This window comes from Heptranchias perlo, chromosome 8 (assembly GCF_035084215.1).
Source record: "Heptranchias perlo isolate sHepPer1 chromosome 8, sHepPer1.hap1, whole genome shotgun sequence".
Lineage (NCBI taxonomy): Eukaryota > Metazoa > Chordata > Chondrichthyes > Hexanchiformes > Hexanchidae > Heptranchias > Heptranchias perlo.
The window spans coordinates 5,698,448-5,720,830 of record NC_090332.1 but is presented as its reverse complement, the minus strand read 5'-3'; the positions used below and the strand labels follow the sequence as shown (position 1 = coordinate 5,720,830).

The window sequence follows — 22,383 nt, the reverse complement described above, 5'->3', positions numbered from 1 at the left end:
TGTGTAGCACCGGGCGATTACAGCGTAAACGGGGCTGGAATGAGCCCAGCCTGCCCTTGTGGACTCGTAACACGGCCCCAGGGCTGCACCAAATGAGCGGAGCCTCATTTCAATTCACCCTCCCCTCCCCAAAGAAAGCACTTCACAGATAAGAGGAAAAGATTTATTGATGGAGTGGGCCATCCACTAACAAAAGGGACACCAAACTGTAACCGTTCAGTTCCAGCTCCCAAGAACTTCCCCCTTCCCTCCCTCATCAGCTCCTCCCAGCATTTGGTGACGCAGGATTTGTTGTAAAGAACTGAAAGGCCTTTTTTTTAACACCACACCAGCGGAGGGAGACTCGGCTGCACTCCCTTGTATAAACAAGCCTGGGTGCCTTATTCCGATGACATCTTGACACACAACACTGTAGTGGGATATGATCGAACTTGCAATAATACAGCTCCTTATTGTGTGTCTCAGAAATGTCCCAAAACACGTCACGTACAATGAGTGAAGAAAGAAAGAAACAACTTGTACTTATATAGCATCTTTCACGGCCTCAGGACGTCCCAAGGCGCTTTACAACCAATGAAGTACTTTCGACGTGTAGTCAGCACAACAACTTGCATTTATATAGTGCCACTAACCTTGTAAAAACGTCCCAAGGCGCTTCACAGGATGACAGACTCAGGTGACACCATGGCATCTTTCTCCAAAGTAACAACTAGAATTGCATCTTCACAGCCGAGTGGCTTTGTGAAAACGCTTTTCAAAAGAAGGGGCTGTGACCTTTCTCAACAGCAAGATCCCACAAACGGCAATGAGATGAGTGACCAGTTAATCGGTTTTTGGTGGTGTTGGTTGAGAGGTGGGGGGGGGGGGGGAAGGTTGACCGAGACACAAGGAGAACGCCTCTTTGCTTTTCTTTGAAGAGTGCCATGGGATGGTGGGCATTCACCAGAACCACCACGACGGGCAGACAAGACTACAATTTAACGTCTCCCTCAGTACTACAGCGCAGTGACAGCCAAAGCAATGTGCTGAAGTCTGCAGTGGGACACAGAAACAGGCCATTCGGCCCAACAGGTCCACACGGGTGTTTATGCTCCACATGAGCCTTCTCTCTCCTTCATCTAACCCTATCAACTTATCCTTCTATTCCTTTCTCCCTCATGTGTTTATCTAGCTTCCCCTATACTAGTTGCCTCAACTACTCCTTGTGGTAGCAAGTTCCACATTCTAACCACTCTCTGGGTAAAGACGTTTCTCCTGAATTCCCTATTGGATTTATTGGTGACTATCTTATATTTATGGCCCCTGGTTCTGGTCTCCCCCACAAGTGGAAACATCTTCTCTACGTCTACCCTCTCAAACCCTTTCGTAACCTTAAAGACCTCTATCAGGTCACCCCTCGGTCTTCTCTTCTCTAGAGAAAAGAGTTGCAGCCTATTCAATCTTTTCTGATAGGTATAGCCTCTCAGTTCTGGTATCATCCTAGTAAATCCTGTTTGCACCTTCTCCAGTGCCTCTATATCCTTTTTATAATATGGAGACCAGAACTGTTCAAGGGACTTAGGGGTTCAGGTACACAGATCATTTAAGTGTCATGAACAGGTGCAGAAAATAATCAAGAAGGCTAATGGAATGTTGGCCTTTATATCTAGAGGACTAGAGTACAAGGGGGCAGAAGTTATACTGCAGCTATACAAAACGCTGGTTAGACCGCACCTGGAGTACTGTGAGCAGTTCTGGGCACCGCACCTTCGGAAGGACATATTGGCTTTGGAGGGAGTGCAGCGTAGGTTTACTAGAATGATACCCGGACTTCAAGGATTAAGTTACGAGGAGAGATTACACAAATTGGGGTTGTATTCTCTAGAGTTTAGAAGGTTAAGGGGTGATCTGATCGAAGTTTATAAGATATTAAGGGGAACAGATAGGGTGGATAGAGAGAAACTATTTCCGCTGGTTGGGGATTTTAGGAGTAGGGGGCACAGTCTAAAAATTAGAGCCAGACCTTTCAGGAGTGAGATTAGAAAACATTTCTACACACAAAGGGTGGTAGAAGTTTGGAACTCTCTTCCGCAAACGGCAATTGATACTAGCTCAATCGCTAAATTTAAATGTGAGATAGATAGCTTTTTGGTAACCAAAGGTATTAAGGGATATGGGCCAAAGGCAGGTATATGGAGCTAGATCACAGATCAGCCATGATCTTATCAAATGGCGGAGCAGGCACGAGGGGCTGAATGGCCTACTCCTGTTCCTATGTTTCCTATGTACTCCAAGTGTGCTCTAACCAAGCTTCTATATAACCATTTATGCCATTTTGCCTCTCTCCAATTGTCTCCCCATCTCTCCTGAAGGCATTGACTCCTTGCTTGGGTAGAGTTCCACAGGCAGCTATTGCTCCCCAGTACCTTGTCCAAATGACCAGACCTGATGTGGGCGCCTAAATAGTGATTGTTAACAGACTGCACGGAGCGGGGAGGCAAGCAGGTGTCACTACTGAACCTCAATCTTGTTCTCACCCAATACCAGGGCTAAAAGGGTTAAATTATGAGGACAGATTGCACAGACGAGGCTTGTATTCTCTTGAGTATAGAAGATTAAGGGGTGATCTAATTGAGGTGTTTAAGATGATTAAAGGATTTGATAGGGTCAGTAGAGAGAAATTATTTCCTCTGGTGGGGGAGTCCAGAACAAGGGGGCATAACCTTAAAATTAGAGCTGGATCATTCAGGGGTGCTAGTGGTAAGCTGGTGGAGATCTGGAATTCTCTATCCCAAAAGGCTGTTGAGGCTGGGGGGTCATTAGAAAATTTCAAAACTGAGATTGATGGATTTTTGTTAGGTAAGAGTATCAAGGGTTATGGAGCCAAGGGGGGCTGATGGAGTTAAGATACATGTCAGACATGATCTAATTCAATGGCGGAACAGGCTCGAGGGGCTGAATGGTCTCCTCTTGTTCCTATGTTCGCACTTTTCAGCATGAATCAATGGATGACAATTCGGAGGAGGAGCCCTGGTTAGTTCCCTCCCCACCCCCAAACCAAAGCCTCTGAAACCGATTGTTTGGTTTCCTGTTGTCCCACAGTTTAGATGTGTTAACACAGGACAGAGCTGGAATTGAACCTGAGGTTGCCATACTCTATATGTCTGAGCTCCACAGCACATTTATCCACTGAACCTTTAATTGCCTTGAGTTGGGTTCACTTTGGTGGGGGTGGGCAGGATGGGGTGGGGTCACTCAATCAGGCTGGGCAGAGGTGCCCAACTCAAGTCAGCTGGTACTTAACAAGACACGGGTAGTTTGGACTCGCTGTTATTTATGGTTCTTTAATGTAGTGTAATAAAAATGTAATTAGTACCACTCAGATTTGCCTTTATTTTGAATGGCAATTCGGTATTAATAACATAAATTGCTAGGTACAATATTAATAATAAGTTTAGTGACAGCAGCATAAGTGTAATTAAAAAGCCGAGGGTTGGTGAGGAGTCCTAGTGCTGGTATAAGGTATCAATGTGCATGCATTCCAGTCTTGTACTGGGGCCAGCAATCCTTTGTTAAATTCCTTCAAAGAGCTCACCCGTCACGACCTGTTGAACACGCTCATCTTCAATAGAGGAAACTGGCCAGGAGGAGTGGAATTAGGGAGGCATTGTCTTCACTCACACAAAAGAGTTGGCAAACTTTTTCTGCTTGTCTGTAAATGTATGATGCAGTGACATCATCTTGACGACTGCACCAGTGCCAATCCTGAGGAACCTAGGTGGAGGGCAAAGGCATATAATCCCAGACACCACCAAGGTAGGAAAGAAAGAAAGAACTTGCATTTATAGGGGCACTTTCATATCCTAAGGATGTCCCAAAGTGCTTCACAGCCAATGATTTAGTTTTGAAATGAAGTAATGTTGTTTTGTAGGCAAACATGGCAGCCAATCTTGCGCACAGCAAGGTCCCGCAAACAGCAACGAGATAATGACCAGATCATCTGTTTTTTTAGTGATGCTGGTTGAGGGATAAATGTTGGCCCAGGACACCGGGGAGAACTCCCTTGCTCTTCTTCTCAACAAAGTGCAGTGAGGTCTTTTACATCCACTTGAACAGGCAGACGGGTCCTCGGTTTAATGTCTCACCCGATAGGTGGCACCTCTGACAATGCAGCACTCCCTCAGAATGGCAATGTAGCGTCAGCTCACATTATGTGTTGAAGTCCTGGAGTGGGGCTTGAACCCGCAACCTTCTGACTCAGAGAAGAGAGGAGAGAGAAGATTAAACAAGGATTAATGGTTAGTTGATGGCAAACCTGAGGTTTAAATGCTAAGTACTAATCGAAGAAGAGCAGGGGAGTTCTCCCCGGTGTCCTGGCCAATATTTATCCCTCAACCAACATCACTAAATCAGATTATCTGGTCATTTATTTTGTTGCAGTTTGTAGGACCTTGCTGTGGGCAAATTGGCCGTCATGCTTCCCGGGATTACACTACAAAGGTACTTCATTAGCGACTTTGGGAAGCAATGGCACCAGCTTGAGTTAACTCGCACTGGGTGATCTTTGACCTGCCTCAGTGACAGTATAACTGCCATCATAGTGCTCACTCAATTGGCCCACTTGTATAGGGGGGACACAGAATCAAACTGTACAATTTATTTTTGTACAGACTTGGAGATGGGCAACACCTCCCCGTATTGACTGAGATTATTCCCCCGATGAGTGCAGTGGCCTCAGTTGAAAGTAGGGTTGCCAACTCTCCAGGATTGGCCTGGAGTCTCCAGTAATTGAAGATTAATCTCCAAGACACAGCTGGGAGCAACACCTGGGAGAAAAATCATAGGGGAATTAAAAAACAAAAATTTTTCTTTCATTTTCTTTGAACACTTTCACTTACTAGTTATAAAAATATTTGAGATAGGGAAAGTGGGAAAAAAGGCTGTTTGATTGACAGTCAAGAATCATCCAATTGGGTAACAAAGAGTCTGTTCGCTTCCTGATTGGCCATGGGAAGACCATGAACCGTGAGGATGGACCAATGGCCGGGGAGGGGGATGTGTGGAGGGGTGGGGTGCGGTTGGAGGCAGGAGGCCATGTGGTGAAACCACCAGGAATACGTCCAACCAGAGTTGGCAACGCTAAGCTGAAAGGCCGGCCTTTACAAGTGCGCATTCATCGCAGCCAGCTCTGTGGTCGCAGTTGCTGCCTCAGGAAAACTATTCAGTTCCCGGCTCTCCTCATAGCTGAGTAACTGTAGCCAGAGACCAACTTCCAGAAAAATGTTCCACAGCCACTATGGTTTTGATGGGTGAATATAATGGCTTCATGGAGTGACACCCCAAGACTTGGCCAGAATGGAGGTGATTGGATAATTCTCCTGTCAATCAGGCCTGGAGACCGCACTGTTGTAAGTAACTGGGATTGATTATGTGACTATCCTCCACTCACTGCATTTTGCTGAAGAAATAATCCTGCTTTTATTGGGAGACTTTGCTGTAGTTTCGGTCATGAGTTCGGAGACTCTACAAATTAAAGCCACAAGTCCCGCCCCTGCCTCCAATTCATTGGCTGACACAGTGGTGACAATACTCACACTGATATAGACTTTCCTCTCCTCATCCTGTGTCCAACTTGCTCCTAAATGAGATGCTCCCAATTCAGGCTCACTTATTAAAACCTGTGAAAACACAAGTGTTTCAAATCACAGAGAAAGGCTGAGGAACAAGGGAGATAACAGACAAAATTACGCTGTGAGGTATTAGCAAATAATTTAAAATAAAAGACGTAATGATAACAGCAACTTGCATTTATATAGCGCCTTTAACATAGTAAAACATCCTAAGGCGCTTCATAGGTGCGTTATCAGACAAAAATTGACACCGAGCCATGTAAGGAGATATTAGGACAGGTGACCAAAAGCCTGATTGAAGAGGTAGGTTTTAAGGAGCGACTTAAAGGAGAGAGAGATAGAGAGGCAGAGAGGTTTAGGGAGGAAACTCCAGAGCTTAGGACCGAGGCAACTGAAGGCATAGCCGCCAATGGTGGAGCAAAGGAAATTGGGGATGGGCAAGAGGCCAGAATTGGAGAGCTCAGAGATCTTGGAGCGTTGTAGGGCCGGAGGAGGTTACAGAGGTAGGGAGGGGTGAGGCCATGGAGGGATTTGAAAACAAGGATGAGAATTTTAAATTCAAGGTGTTCCCGGACCGGGAGTCAATGTAGGTCAGCGAGCACAGGGGTAATGAGTGAACAGGACTTGGTGCGAGTTAGGATACGGGCAGCAGAGCTTTGACTGAGCTCAAGTTCATGGAGGGTGAAAGGAGGGAGGCCAGCCAGGAGAGCAGTGGCTAGCTGATACCAAGCTCGGGGTTTAAAAGCCTGTAGATTGCAGGAGGATGGAAAGACTGGGGGAGGGAAGGAGTTCCACATTGTTGAGGTTTTGGGAAAAACAGAGTGAAAGGAGGAGCCAGATATGATGTCTCTTCATTCACTGAGGATGATGGGATGAAGAAGAGCCTGCCAAAGAAAAGTTTGCCTCTGAGCATCATTTTCATACAAATTATTTCTGACCCCTCGTGATAGTCTTTACAGCTGCACTTCAATCCCAACCATTACCAGAAACGCCTTGAGGGGCATTCTGTCTCACAAAGGCCTTTTACAAGATGGAAAGGCGCCTTTAATAGAGAAACCATATAAAACCCCCTCGGTCCCACACACCCCTCGCAACAACAACAACAATAACAACAACACACTTTCTGAGTGCCTCCCACGGACGGCTATCCTCGGTGTGTTGTGGAAACTATTTTACTTCATATTTTATCTGCCTTAAACCCAGGAGAGACTTCACATCTGTCAATGGGTTTGATGAATTAACATCTTGTGCATTAACGGCCACCCACAGACCAATTGAACGGTGGGAAGTTAGAGGTCCATGTGAAGCAGTTAATGGTTATTACCTTATTTGGAGGCTTCTTTTGGCAGTGCGCAAATGTATGAAAGGATCTGATATCTGATGGTGTGCGGTGCCTCGTGATTCCAATGCTGGCAGCTCGTAATTAGGAATATTAAAGAGGCAGTGTCATTGTGGTTTAAAGTGTCTCGCAAGGTAACTTTACCAGGTCGCCAATGCGCTGAAAGGCATGGGTGACATAGAATCATACAGCACAGAAGGAGGCCATTTGGCCCATCATGCCTGTGCTGGCTCTTTGATAGAGCAATCCAATTAGTCCCACTCCCCCGTTCTTTCCCCATAGCCCTGCAATTTTTTTCCTTTTCAATTATAAATCCAATTCCCTTTTGAAAGTTACTATTTGATCTGCTTCCACCCTTTCAGGCAGTGCATTCCAGATCATAACATCTCACTTAAAAATAAAAGATTCTCCTCTTCTCCCCTCTGCTTCTTTTGTGAATTAACCTCAGTCACACAGGGCAGTGCTGTGTACATAGAATTACATAGAATTTACAGCATGGAAACAGGCCATTCGGCCCAACTGGTCAATGCCGGTGTTTATGCTCCACATGAGCCTCCTCCCAGCCGACTACATCTCACCCTATCACCATATCCTTCTATTCCTTTCTCCCTCATGTGTTTATCTAGCTTCCCCTTAAATGCATCTATGCTATTCGCCTCAACTACTCCGTGTGATAGCGAGTTCCACATTCTAACCGCTCTCTGGGTAAAGAATTGTCCCCTGAGTTTCTTATTGGATTTATCAGTGACTATCTTATATTTATGGCCCCTGGTTTTGGACTCCCCCACAAGTGGAAACATCTTCTCTACTTCTACCCTATCAAACCCTTTCATAATTTTGAAGACCTCTATCAGGTCACCCCCTCAGTCTTCTCTCTTCTAGAGAAAAGTGCCCCAGCCTGTTCAGTCTTTCCTGAAAGTTATTGTCCTTGTAAGTCTTTTTTGCACCTTCTCTATATCCTTTTTATAATATGCAGACTCAGGCCCTGATAATTATGGAGAGATGGGGATGGAGTGGGGAAGACTTGTAGTGTCCGGGAAACCTGGAAGCACAGGGAATGCGGAGGTCCAGCCGAATTTAATGGCAGGACCTCGTTTTAGTTTCTTTTCTCCGTTTCCCGGCTGGCCGCCGACCGGATTGAGAGGCTGGCTGGCTGTCAGGCAGGAAGGCCTGTGGTAGGAGGCCGCAGCTGGGGACCGGAAAGGAAGGAGGGAGGGAGGGTGGAAGGGAGAGAGAGAGAGAGAGAGAGAGAGATGGCGGGGGTAGAGATCGTGGGGGGAGGGGGTTGGGGGAGAGATCGGGGGTCAGCCTGGAGCTCGGGGGGTGGGCAGTGGATTGCTGGATGAGCTGGAGATCCCGGGGGAGGGGGGCATTGGATCACAGGGGTGGGAGGAGTCGGTAGATCGCGACAGGTTAGCTTGACGAGCGTTCCTGCTCTTCCTGGTCCGCAAGCAGTGCTGGAAAGGCACCAGATCCAACCGTTCTCATCTCCTTGAATAGCTCCCGGGTTTCCTGAGCCCTGGGAAACCCAGTCCGCAGCCATTAAATCCAGAGGGCTAGAATCGGAGGCATGCAGCCTCATTAACATATTATAATTACTAACCCGCCTCTCGAGAGCAGGTTACTTGCAACCCCCCCCTCCCACCAACCCCCCCGCCCCCCCCCAGTTAAACCGAGAGTAGGCGCGTTTGAGGCGGGCTGGGGTCGGGTTTCAGAATTTTACGTGAACCTCTATAAAACTAGAAACAGAGGGAGTGGGTAATTAAGCGAAGATTTCGAATTCCTGATCAATATCAGGGCCCGGGTCTCCATATTATAAAAAGGATATAGTGACACTGGAGAAGGTGCAAAAAAAAGATTTTGCACCATCCTGGGCGGTTACATTTCCCCCCTCCCCCAAGAACTGTGCGGAGGACTCAATGTACTCATTTGTGTCTGGACTCCCGTTCTTCCTTTAATAAAGCCTGAGGTAAGACAACAGGACAGGACAGGCTGTAAGCAGCCACTCACACCTCAGTACGTCGCTCTGTGTTGTTTTGTTCAATGCACTAAATATAGCCAATCTATTGAATACTGTACAGCTATCAGTGGTGTGTAGGTGGTTGATGTCATTAATAGAAATGAGGTGCCTTTTGTTAAGCAATGGCTCCTGGTTTTGTTAAACCGAATTGTTGAATGAATGAGCGACTGGGACTGGAGGCAATGAACTGAAGGCTTGCTGTTTTTATCCTGTTTATAGGAACCCTGATACAAACGCAGAACCGTTCTCGCCAAAATGGTTCTACGTGCAGGGTATCCATTGCTACACGTATTCCCGTAACTTTATACATGTGGTAGGGTATGTTCGCACAGCGCAGTGTGGGTAGGATGTGGAGGCACAGTGCAGTATGAGTACTGTATACTCTCTGACATCTCTGCACTCCTCCAATTCTGGCCTCTTGCGCATCCTCAATTTTCATCACTCCATCATTGGCGGCCGTGCCTTCAGCTGCCTAGGCCCTAAGCTCTGGAATTCCCTCTCCGCCTCTCTCTCCTCCCTTAAGTCGCTCCTTAAAGCCTAAAAAAGACATGGGGATCGGGCAGGAAAGTGGAGTTGAGGTTGAAGATCAGCCATGATCTTATTGAATGGCGGAGCAGGCTCGAGGGGCTGTATCGCCTACTCCTGCTCCTATTTCTTATGTTCTTATGTTCTCACCTCTTTGACCAAGCTTTTGGTCGCTTGTCCTGATATCTCCTTTTGTGGCTCGGTGTCAGTTTTTGTCTGATAATCGCGCCTGTGAAGCGCCTTGGGTCGTTTTACCACGTTAAAGACGCTATATAAATGCAAGCTGTTGTTCTGTCCAGCACAGTCTTGCTCCAGTGGCAGAGGAGCTGAGCCCTTACTAAGTCAAAGACCCCCGGTAAGAAGAAACGCTTTTGCTGGCTCTCACAAATTTGTCCGATTGAAGGTTTGACTGCGCTGGGTGTAGATATAAATTTGGGATTTTTTTTTCCCGGCTCACTGAGTTGCAAATCAGCTGTTACGGCAGGTGGAAGCAGGATATCCTGGACACCGCAGCGCCTGGGGGGACATTAATGGATCTCAGGAGATTCTGGGGAAACGAAAAGGAGGAGACGTAGTGACAAAGGAGACGGCTGCAAAAGTCATGAGGTAGAAAATCTGCCTCCAGCTTCGAATCAGATGAGACAGCAAATTCCTCCTCGGACTCTTTGTGGACGCACTAATTACTCGACCAGACTACAGACAGGAAGCAAGTTCTTCAAGGTTTGCAGCGCTGCAGCGTCTGCTGTTAAAGGCTGGCCTTTCCAGTTCATCGGCATTCAGAGTGGATTGCTTCTCCTGGTAACCCTTTCACTTACATGGTTTCTGCTGGAGTGGATGCAAATATATTCCACAAAAACGACTGTTGCTAAGTGTGGTGCCAGGGAAAGAGCAAACTTTCGTTTGCATACAGTTATATCAGGGGTAACCCAAAGCACTTCACATGTGACAGATTACGTTGCGCAGCTAGGGTTGCCAACTCTGGTTGGACGTATTCCTGGAGGTTTCATCACGTGGCCTCCTGTCTCCAACTGCCACGCCCCCACTCTCCTGCTATTGGTCGCCCGGCATGCCTTGCCTCACTGCCTTCCCAAGCCAATCAGAAAGCGAACAGACTCTTCATTACCTGATTGGATGACTCTTCACTGTCAGTCAAACAGTATTTTCTCCCCCCAATCACCAATATTTTTATAACTAATAAACAGAAGTGTACAAAGTTAATTAAAAAAAGCACACCATTTTTTTTAACGCCCTTATAATTTTTCTCCCCCAGTGTTTGCTCGCAGCAGCGGCCTGGAGATTAATCTTCAATTTCTGGAGACTCCAGGACAATCCTGGAGGGTTGGCAACCCTACGTGCAGTTCACTGTTGTTACACGGGTAAACACAGAAGCCATTTTATGCACAGCAGTGAGGTGTATGACCGTTTAATCCCCCTTTGGGGGTAGGCCAAGACAGCTGAAGAACTCCTGCTCTTCTTGAACTAGTCACACGAGATCTTGAACATCCATACGGAGGAGCAACTTAACAACTTGCATTTATATAGCGTCTTTAACCTAGTAAAACGTCCCAAGACGTCCCATCTTTTCAATTGGTGTCCATTTTTTGATTATGCCTCTGTAAAATGCTTTGGGTTGTTTTTTCTACGTCAAAGACACAAATACAAGTTATTGTTGACTTAGACTTGAGAGAGCTCTACCAGATGAGCCAAGCTGACAGCAACCAATGCAATTGTTGATCTTTTTTTTTGCCTATGTAACAGTCAATACACTTCAAAGTAATTCATTGTATGTCAAGTACTTTGAGAGGTTCCTGAGAGACAGGATAAGGAGCAACATAAAATACAAGCCTGTCCTCTCTTTTATTTTATTCTTGGAGCCTGTCATTGTTGACTGACGGATTACTTCATTCTCTAATGGAACAACATCTACAGTTAAGACTATTTTTTAGGAGCAGGAAAAAGCCAGTAGACCCAAAGGCGGTGTCATTTTTTGATTGATCTCAATCCCACCTACCTGTTTTCTCATTGTATTTTCTCTGGTGGAGGGAGTCCAGAACAAGGGGGCATCACCTTAAAATTAGAGCTGGGCCGTTCAGGGGTGACGTCGGGAAGCATTTCTTCACACAAAGGGTAGTGGAAATCTGGAACTCTCTCCCCCAAAAAGCTGTTGAGGCTGGGGGGGCAACTGAAAATTTCAAAACTAAGATTGATAGATTTTTGTTAGGCAAGGGTATTAAGGGATACGGAACCAAGGCGGGTCGATGGAGTTAAGATACAGATCAACTTGATCTAATTGACTGACGGAACAGGCTCAAGGGGCTGAATGGCCTCCTCCTATGTTCCACCTACCTATCTTCTCACTAGATTGCTCAATCCCTTCTCAACGCAGAAACACATCTCATGCACTTTGAGTCCGTTTATATTGTCCACTTCAATAGTCTTCCCATGAAACCTATTCCACTATAACTCTATCATCTTTTCTGTTTGACTTTCTTTCTTACTGCCAGCTTCCTATTTTTTGACATGTACCCCTGGTATTTCAGCCCATCATCATAATAAACAATTTCCCTGGATCAATTTAAAAACTGTAATTGTTCACTTCAAAGACTCCTCTTTTCCACAGAAATGATCTCCTCTTCCTTAACGTTTCCTTATTACTTCAGCTCTTGATACCAACAATAATCTCCATTGGCCACCTCTGTACTCTTTAAAGGACAGTAGTAAAGAACAAAAAAGACTTGCATTTAGACAGCGCCTTTTACTTACAAAGAGCCAGTATGGGCTCGATGGGCCAAGTGGCCTCCTTCTATGCTGTAACCATTCTATGATTCCTCAGGACATCGCAAAGCGCTTTACGGCCAACAAAGTACTTTTTGAAGTGTCGTCAACTTTTTGAAGTTGTAATGTAGGAAATGCAGCAACCAGGTCCCAGAAACAGCAATGTGATAATGACCAGATCATCTGTGTTTTTTATTGATGTCAGTTGAGGGATAAATATTGGCAAAGGACACCAAGGAGAATGCCCCTGTTCTTCAAAATAGTGCTATAGGACCTTTTGCTTCCACCTGAGAGGGCAGATAGGACCTCAGTTTAATATCGCATCCAAAAGACAGCACCTCCAACAATGTAGCACTCTCTCAGTACTGCATTGAAGTGTCAGCCTAGATTATATACTCAAGATCCAGGAGTGGGATTTGAACCCATAACATTTATGACTTGATGAGGTAAGAGTGCTGCCCACTGAGCCACAGCTGCACTTAGAGGAGAAGAGCAGGGCTGTAGAGTCAGTAATAGTGTCCGGGCATGCCTGGCTCGGGAGTTAATCGCCCTCGTGTCCCTTTCGTGGCCAATGAGTTACTTTGGGACACAAACAGAGGTCACAGCAAAGTTGCTGCTTATGTGCATTGACTTGAGTTGGTGCCATTTAGCATTCCAAAAGGATTCGCATCCAGCAAATTAGCATGCGAACCCGATGGCGCTTTTAGACTACTGAACACTGCACCAGACTGTTGAAGGGTTGTTCAGACAAATCTCCAATTCCCACCAGTTGAATTCAGATTTTAAATGTGAGAGAACATGACAGGGATTTCAAATGCGTGCGGCTGACCGATCTGGTTATACTCGGCCTGGCAAAATGAAATGTTCTCTGCCCGCAGTCCTTTGTCACCTGCCTCAAAATGATTCTCTCGTGGAGGTTCCCACCAGAGATAAGGCCAGAATTTTGAAGACGGCAGGGACCGACACTTTTATTTTTTTTGATATTTCTGCGGTGTGCTGGTGAAAAATTGACTCAAGATCATAAGAAAGCAAAATATGAGAAAAGGCCAATTGAACCCATCAAAGTCCATCAGGATATGGGCAAGGACATATTTATTGCCTGTCCCTAACAACTGAGTGGCTTGCTAGGCCATTTCAGAGTGCACCTGTGTAAGTCAAAGTGGCAAAGCAACCACTCCTTCAATTGACCCTGTGTCGTATTATTATCTCACCCATTAAGAGAAGGGGTATTTTCCTCTGGAATCTTAATGAAAAAGTAGAGATGAGTAAATAGGCGAGCAATAGAAAGCAGGAAAGAGCCTCCCATCTGTTGTCACCCATTACTCGGAATGTTGTTTCCATCCTAGAATGGAGATTAGTGACAATAAATACTTGTTAAGACCTTGTTGAATTCCTATCCTGAGAAACTCCTGCAGAATTGCATCGGGGGTGAGGGGACATTAAGTGGAAAGTGAGACCTGAACTCACGTTCAGAGCAGATGCTTGTTGTACAAAGAAAGGGCAAGGCTTCTCAGTGTCACCGTAACCAAAGCCCTTGGTTTAGCCCCTTATCCTGTTCGCCCCCACACACCATGTTCAGTTTGCATTGGTCACTTTTTAAAATTATTTGATGTTCTGCAGGAGGTCAACAAGCACGAGGAAAAAATTGTTTGAGGAACACTCCGGGAACTTAATCAAATGTTGGAATCTATGTTATCTTACCCTGACGAGTCACATTCCTCAGGTAACACTGCTGTGGCTCCAAGAGATTGGAACTGATAAACAAATGGCCTTGAGGTGCACCTCAGTTATTCTTACTGGGAGTAGCTCCACGTAGACTGAGAACTTTAAGTACATAATCTCTGTCGGGTCCTTTTACCTTTTTTATCTTTGCCAATGGGAACCCATCCACTGTGTTGCCTGCTACTAAGTGTCAGCCGTGGCACAGTGGGTAGCACTCTTGTCTCGGAGTTCAGACATTGTGGGTTTATGTCCTGCTCCAGAGACCTTGAGCACAAAGTCCAGGCTGATGCTCCAGTACACTATCAAGGGGGTGCTGCACTGTCCAAGGTGCTGTCTTTCAGATGAGGTGTTAAATGTCTATCCCCTCGTGTGGATGTAAAAGATCCCACAGCACTTTTCATAAGAGAAATAGGGGGGTTCTCCCTGGTGTCCTGGTCAACGTTTATCCCTCAATCAACATCACTAAAACAGATCATCTGATTGTTATCTCATTGCTGTTTGTGAAAACTTGCTGTGTGCAAATTGGACCTGAAAACTGGCTCAGACCAAGACTAATCCTAGTTCTTAAACTCAACAATTCTTGTCTTTGCCTTCCAAAACTGGTCACTGACCCACACCAGTGCACTTCAAAAAAACTTTGTGAACTTGCCTTTTTAACATTCTCATCTTTGAGTTAGACGAAGTAGATGAAGTGCTGTAAGTTCTACGGAAGGTTGTTTTCTGCTTTGCCTCTGACCAAGGTGGCCGTTTGTGACGCGCAAGTACTCTCGTTTCATCAATGGCGGTCAGGGAATCCGCAGAACTACTTAAGCTCGCAAAGCCAACAGGACAACTTTGTGCCAAAAAATATAACTGAAAGAAACAAAGCTGCCAGCTGTGCCCTCCGTGACAACTGAATACTGTGCGGAGACTTCCAGCTATGCCAACTCTGCCATCTGCACCCATTTGACCAGCTGCGTCAACATTGCCAATTATTTCAGTTATGCTGATCATTTCTACTGTGCTATTTTGGTCTTGGCCGTCGACTTCATGCCAACCTTATCGTCAACGCCAACAGCAGGATTGTGCCAGTTGTACCCTATCATGGGCCAAATCGTACCGCCGTGAAGCATAGAGGATACCGTAATGCTTGCTCTCTGTCCCTTCTTTGCAATAGGTATCCGTCCTGGCTCGCTGGGTAGCCCTCTGATATGAAGCCAGAAGGTTGTGGGTTCAAAGCCCCACTCCAGAGACTTGAGCACAAAATCTAGGCTGACACGTGCTCAGTGCCTTTTGGCTGAGACGATAAACCAAGGCCCCCTCAGGTAGACGTAAAAGATCCCACAGCACCATTTCGAAGAAGAGCAGGGGAGTTCTCCCCGGTGTCCTGGGAATATTTATCCCTCAACCAACATCACTTGTCACAGATTATCTGGTCATTTACCTCATCGTTGTCCGTGGGATCTTGCTGTGCGCAAATTGGCTGCCGTGTTTCCTACATTACAGCAGTGATTACACTTCAAAAATGTACTTTGGGACGTTGTGAGGTCATGAAAAGGCGCTTTGTAAAGGCAAGTCGATTCCTTCCCTTCACCGGAATTGACATTCACGCTCATCTCCACCAAATATAATTGAAGGAGACAATCATGTGTAGGAAGTACTGACATAATGCATATCTCCATCCTTCAATATAACACATCGACTCATTGATACCTCCCGCACTGCAGTGGGAGAGGTTGAAGTTAAGTGCAGGGGTGGGGGGATTACTGGGTAAGTGGAAAATAATTATGTCTGAAGTATTTTACCCTGTAGGGGATATTTTAAATAGGGTATAATTTTCCCTGCTCTGCAGTGTAGCTATGCAATCCATTTCTGCATAATTGTATTTTAGGATTTTTGGACCATTTTTGCCGGCTTTGAGGTACACTGGAGCGTTACACGTAAGTTAAAGTGAGTGCACAAAGTTTTAAAATCTACGTCGCAGCCAGGCTGGAGGAAGAAGGAGATGAGAAGTCAAGACAGACGCACTGGCCTTCCAGAAGTTGACAGCCCTCTCTTCAATAATGGGGGAGGGGCCGCTAAGACAACGCTGGGGACTATTCAGATTCAGTGGGGTCGATTCTAACTCGGGGTGTGATCAGTGCCTGTGGGGGGGGGGCGGGGGGCTGAAACCTGGGGACCTTACTGTGGTTAAACAGTGCAAGATTGTTTCCACTGGTGGGCGAATGGGGAAGAAGGGGACGGAGACCGAGGAGTCTCACTGGACGAACCAGGGGGGAAGGGAGAAGGAAGGTTCTGGAACTGAGGGCTATTAGACTGTGGGATGCTTCACCACAAGTGGCTATTAAGGCAGAGGCTAGCACATCGTTTAAAAAAGGATGGGATAAATATTTGTAAAGGAGGAATATAAAAGGATCTGGGTGGGGGAAATGGGGTTACAGGAGAGAGCACCAACATTGGGGGCCGAATGGCCTCTCCCTGTTCTTTAATTTCTATCATTCTATGAAAACTCTCCTTTATTCAGTCCAGGGAGTTGATTGAAAATGTTGGTGCTGAGCTGAGTTTAGGACGATGTGCCCTAAACACTGAGCCTGCTGCCCTGTGTGATCACTTGGTTTGCTTCAGGTCGGTCTGTACCGGCCGGTTTTGTTGTGTGAAGTCCAAGTACAGGTCGGCTCTGACTGAGGCTCCCAGTCCAGGATTGTCACCTTCACACGGAACCTGAGTCCAAACCAGAGTCCAAGGAGATAAGGGAGAGAGTCCGGGGTCTATTAAAAGTGGCATCGACTGGGGAGCCTGACGGCACCTTGTGCAGCGCAGGGGGATTCTGGCTGTAGTTATAGAGTGAATATCAGCGGTTTATAGGAGTCCAAGGAGATAGGGAGAGAGGTGCAATCAATTTGCAGATGTCCCGTGGTCAGATGTCGTGTGGTTAGAATGTCACGTGATCAAACCTCCAGAAATGCCTCCAACCAGAGTTGGCAACCCTAAATCTAACCAAGGCCCTGCTGAAATGAAACGTAACTTCCTTGCTTTTGAATTCCAGCCCCCTTGAGATAAAGGCCAACATTCCAATAGCCTTTTTGATTAATTTTTGGACCTGTGCACTAGCTTTTAGTGACTTGAGTACACGGACACCTAAATCCCTTCACTCCTCCACAGCTCTTAGTCTCTCCCCATTAAGAAAAAAATTCCGATTTGTCTTTCTTGGATCCAAAATGGATGACCTCACACTTCTCCACATTGAATCCATCTGCCATACTTTTGCCCACTCACCTAGTCTGTCATTGTCCCTTTGGAAGCTCCTGCTCCCATCCACACAACACACTGTGCCTCCTAACTTAGGTGACACAGTCATGGTGCAACTGCACATCACTTCCCCAACAGCCCCCACCCACACCAGCAGCCATGTAATTCAGGCTGACACTCCCAGTGCAGTACTGAGGGAGTGCTGCACTGTCGGAGGTGCCGTCTTCCAGATGAAACTTAAACCGAGCTCCCGTCTGCCCTCTCAGGTGGATGTAAAAGATCCCATGGCACTATTTTGAAGAAGAGTGGGGGAGTTCTCCCCGGTGTCCTGGCCCAATATTTATCCCTTAACCAACATCACTAAAACAGGTTATCTGGTCGTTATCACATTGCTGTTTGTGGGATCTTGCTGTGTGCAAATTGGCTGCCGTGTTTCCTACCTTGAAACAGTGACTGCACTTCAGAAAGTACTTAACTGACAGTAAAGTGCTTTGGGGTATCCTGAGGCCGTGAAAGGTGCCATATAAAATGCAAATCCTCTCTTTTCTTTGTTTTTAATCTGGAAGAGGCAAAAAAAAAACTTAGGCCAATTCAGGGAAAAGAAAAAATCTGGGAAATTCCTCTCCGACCACTGGAAGTGACCAAAATGAGTTCCAGGAGACCACAATGACCATGAGTCACATCGCCCAATATCCGACCCACCTTTTGTCTGCTGTGATATCAGCCACAGCCAGGAACTCGTCCAACTCCCTTCAGAACACTTTCAGTGAATCCACACTCGCTGCAGGAGGACAGCAAACTCGTTCCAAAGATCGATAACCCACTGCGGGGAAAGAACCTCCTGGCATCTAAACTAGATCTATACTGCCGCCCGGTTCCCTCTAACCTATCAACAACAACAACAACAACATCGTGCATTTATATAGCGCCTTTAACTTAGTAAAACGTCCCAAGGCGCTTCACAGGAGCGATTATCAGACAAAATTTGACACTGAGCCACATAAGGAAATATTAGCACAGGTGACCAAAAGTTTGGTCACAGAGGTATTTTTTAGGGAGAGTCTTAAAGGAGGAGAGAGAGGTAGAGAGGCGGGGAGGTTTAGGGAGGGAATTCCAGAGCTTTGGGCCTTGGCAGCTGAAGGCACGGCCGCCAATGGTGGAACGAAGGAAATCGGGGATGCGCAAGAGGCCAGAATCGGAGGAGCGCAGAGATGTCGGAGGGTTCAAATAGCCTATCCAACCGGGGCAGAGCGGCACACTTTTTAAAAAAATCAGTTTTCATCTTTTTCCAACTTTTCAAGAAGCCGGTTTGGGCATTCTTACCAACTAGTTGTCTTCCTCCCCTCCACCCCTCGCTCCGTTCCATTAAACCACATCTCACAGCTTCTGATTTTGATGAAGGGTCTATCCCCCAAGCTTTACCCTGCCCGTTCTACTTCCAGAGGCTGAAGGACCTGCTGTGTATTTTTGGCATTTTCTATTTTTATTTCAGATTAGCCGTATCTCCAGTTTCTCTGGGGAGTAATTTTGACTTTGGGCGACAGTGTAAAACGGAGCAATATCGATTCAGACGCCCGTTATACATCTCTCCTCATTTTCATTTCCATTGACTTCATATTGGGCCATTCATAGTAGATTCCATCTGTCCCTCTACGAAAGTGGCAGAGAGAAACTCTACTCCTTTGCGTTCTTTCTCGTGTAATTTATGATATAATTTGAACTCCGAGATGAGATTACAGCCTTAAATCCCTTTATTTTTTATATGTATAAAGGGTGACTTTCACACTTCGACAGCCTTAGCGTGCTGAGAGCGCAAATCAGGAATTTTGGGTGATTGCCGCACATGCTGTTCCCGCCATTGATTAAACGGGCGGAATATCACAAACCACCTGCGCCTGAATTGCCTCAGTGAGAAGCACCCTTGTCTCTGAGTTAGAAGGTCATGGGTTTCAGTCCCACTTTAGAGACTTGAACACATAATCTAGGCTGACCCTCCAGTACAATACTGAGGGGGTGCTGTGAATGGGTGAGTTGTTAAACTGAGGCCTCGTCTGCCCTCTCAGGTGGGTGTAAAAGATCCCACGGCACTATTTTGAAGAAGACCAGGGGAGTTCTCCCCGGTGTCCTGGCCAATATTTATCTCTCAGCCAACGTCACTAAAAAATATCTGGTCATTATCACATTGCTGTTTGTGGGATCTTGCTGTGCGCAAATTGGTTGCCGTGTTTCCTACATTACACCAGTGACTCTACTTTCAAAGTACTTCATTGGCTGTAAAGTGTCTTGGGATGTTCTGAGGTTGTGGAAGGTGCTATATAAATGCAAGTTCTTTCTTTAGTGAGCGAACTTCCCCGCTGTAGATGGGAAGTTGTCCCAACATGTAAGGAAAGGCAAGTTAACAACGATGCTCACGGGAGAAGCAGGTTGCCACTGAGAGTCACGTAGTCGACCCGTATTGACTTGCACTCGCAAGGATTGATGACATAATGGCTGCAAATTGAGCCAGTGATAATCCACAGTTGATCACCAGGCAAATAACGCACCCCGGTACATCACACCCCAGCCTGAAGCGACCAGGTTAATCCCTGCTACACACTCAGCCTCCAGTTTGATCTCAAGTTCACAAACGGAATTGCTGCCCAAGGTTTATTTATATCTACCAGACAGCTCAGAAATGCCATTTATATATTTTGAGGGGACAGAAAATCTAAGGGGGTGTGCTTTCAGTCTAAAGTACTTCACTCTCTTACTTGAACTTTCTAGGACATTTTGTTTTTTCAGTCCTGTTGGCGTGGCGGATCCCTCGAGTAGGGTCCTCCCTCTCTGTTAGGCCACTCCGGTGATGGTAAATGATTGTCCTGGTGCAGCCACGTTGCAGATGAGGTTCGGGGGGGGCCAGTGGGGTGGGTGGCGAACGCAACTTTAAGGCGGCCTGGGAGCCACCACAGATTGGAAAATTTGCGTTCCCGGGCTGAATGCGGGGTCAGGAGACTCTGGAAGGGGTCCTGAGGCTGCTCTGATGCTGCAGGTCCCACTGTTTGTAATGGGGCGGCATTGGTCCCCTCCCTTGGAATTGATGTCACCGAAGCTCAGCAAGGAGGCAGCCCCTCGAGTACGCTCTCCAAGGTGGCAATAAAGTTAATGACTTGTAAATAAATGTGGTGCAGTGGTTCTGTTACTGGACTAGTAATCCAGAGGCTGGACTAGTAATCCAGATCCAACATCACTAAAACAGATTATCTGATCTTCATCTCATTGCTGTTTGTGGGACCTTGCTGTGTGCAAATTGGTTATGCATTTCCCTAAATTGCAACAGTGACCACACTTCAAAAGTACTTTATTGGCTGTAAAGTGGTTTGGGGCATCCTGAGGTCATGAAAGGTGCTATAGAAATGTAAGTTCTTTCTTTCTTTCTTTCTAAGCATCATAGTAGGTACAGCATAGTGGTTATGTTACTGGGCTAGTAATCCAGAGGCCTGGACTAAAATCACAGAGTCATGAGTTCAAATCCCGCCACGGCAGCTGGCGAATTTAAATTCAATTAATTAATTAATTAATTAAATTCAATTAATTAAATAAAAAAAAATTAAAAATCTGGAATTAAAATACTAGTATCAGTAATGATGGCCATGAAACTACCGGATTGTCGTAAAAACCCATCTGGTTCACTAATGTCCTTGAGGGAAGGAAGCCTGCCGCCCTTACCCGGTCTGGCCTATATGTGACTCCAGACCCACAGCAATGTGGTTGATTCTTAATTGCCCTCTGAAATGGCCTAGCAAGCCACTCAGTTGTAAAATCTCGCTACGAAAAGTCATAAGGAGAATAAAACTGGACGGACCACCCGGCATCGGACCACTAGGCACTGGACATGACAACGGCAAAACACCAAGCCCAGTCGACCCTGCAAGGTCCTCCTTACTAACATCTGGGGACTTGTGCCAAAATTGGGAGAGCTGTCCCACAGACTAGTCAAGCAACAGCCTGACATAGCCATACTCACAGAATCATATCTTTCAGCCAACGACCCAGACACTTCCATCACCATCCCTGGGTATGTCCTGTCCCACCGGCAGGACAGACCCACCAGAGGTGGCGGTACAGTGATATACAGTCAGGAGGGAGTGGCCCTGGGAGTCCTCAACATTGACTCTGGACCCCATGAAATCTCATGGCATCAGGTCAAACATGGGCAAGGAAACCTCCTGCTGATGACCACCTACCGTCCTCCCTCAGCTGATGAATCAGTCCTCCTCCATGTTGAACACCACTTGGAGGAAGCACTGAGGGTAGCAAGGGCACAAAATGTACTCTGGGTGGGGGACTTCAATGTCCATCACCAAGAGCGGCTCGGTAGCACCACGACTGACCGAGCTGGCCGAGTCCTGAAGGACATAGCTGCTAGACTGGGCCTGCGGCAGGTGGTGAGCGAACCAACACGAGGGAAAAACTTACTTGACCTCGTCCTCACCAATCCACCTGTCGCAAATGCATCTGTCCATGACAGTATTGGTAGGAGTGACCACCGCACAGACCTCGTGGAGATGAAATCCCGTCTTCGCACTGAGGACACCATCCAACGTGTTGTGTGGCACTACCACCGTGCTAAATGGGATAGATTCAGAACAGATCTAGCAGCTCAAAACTGGGCATCCATGAGGCGCTGTGGGCCATCAGCAGCAGCAGAATTGTATTCCAGCACAATCTGTAACCTCATGGCCCGGCATATTCCTCACTCTACCATTACCAACAAGCCAGGGGATCAACCCTGGTTCAATGAGGAGTGTAGAAGAGCATGCCAGGAGCAGCACCAGGCGTACCTAAAAATGAGGTGCCAACCTGGTGAAGCTACAACTCAGGACTACATGCATGCTAAACAGCGGAAGCAACATGCTATAGACAGAGCTAAGCGATTCCACAACCAATGGATCAGATCAAAGCTCTGCAGTCCTGCCACATCCAGTCGTGAATGGTGGTGGACAATTAAACAACTAACGGGAGGAGGCTCTGCAAACATCCCCATTCTCAATGATGGCGGAGTCCAGCACGTGAGTGCAAAAGACAAGGCTGAAGCGTTTGCAACCATCTTCAGCCAGAAGTGCCGAGTGGATAATCCATCTCAGCCTCCTCCCGATATCCCCACCATCACGGAAGCCAGTCTTCGG

The 22,383-nt window shown here is 46.6% G+C and overlaps 2 long non-coding RNA genes across 2 annotated transcripts in view; one reads left to right on the top strand and one right to left on the bottom strand.

Moving 5' to 3' along the window:
• Window positions 1–22,383, top strand: part of LOC137324125 (uncharacterized) — a 163,479-nt gene that overhangs the window by 2,254 nt on the left and 138,842 nt on the right. The window lies entirely within an intron of this gene.
• LOC137324124 (uncharacterized) lies at window positions 3,330–10,498 on the bottom strand. Its single transcript, XR_010963503.1, has 3 exons — window positions 9,644–10,498; window positions 5,574–5,657; window positions 3,330–4,231 (listed from the first exon to the last, which is right to left on the bottom strand). It is a non-coding gene; the product is annotated as an uncharacterized lncRNA (long non-coding RNA).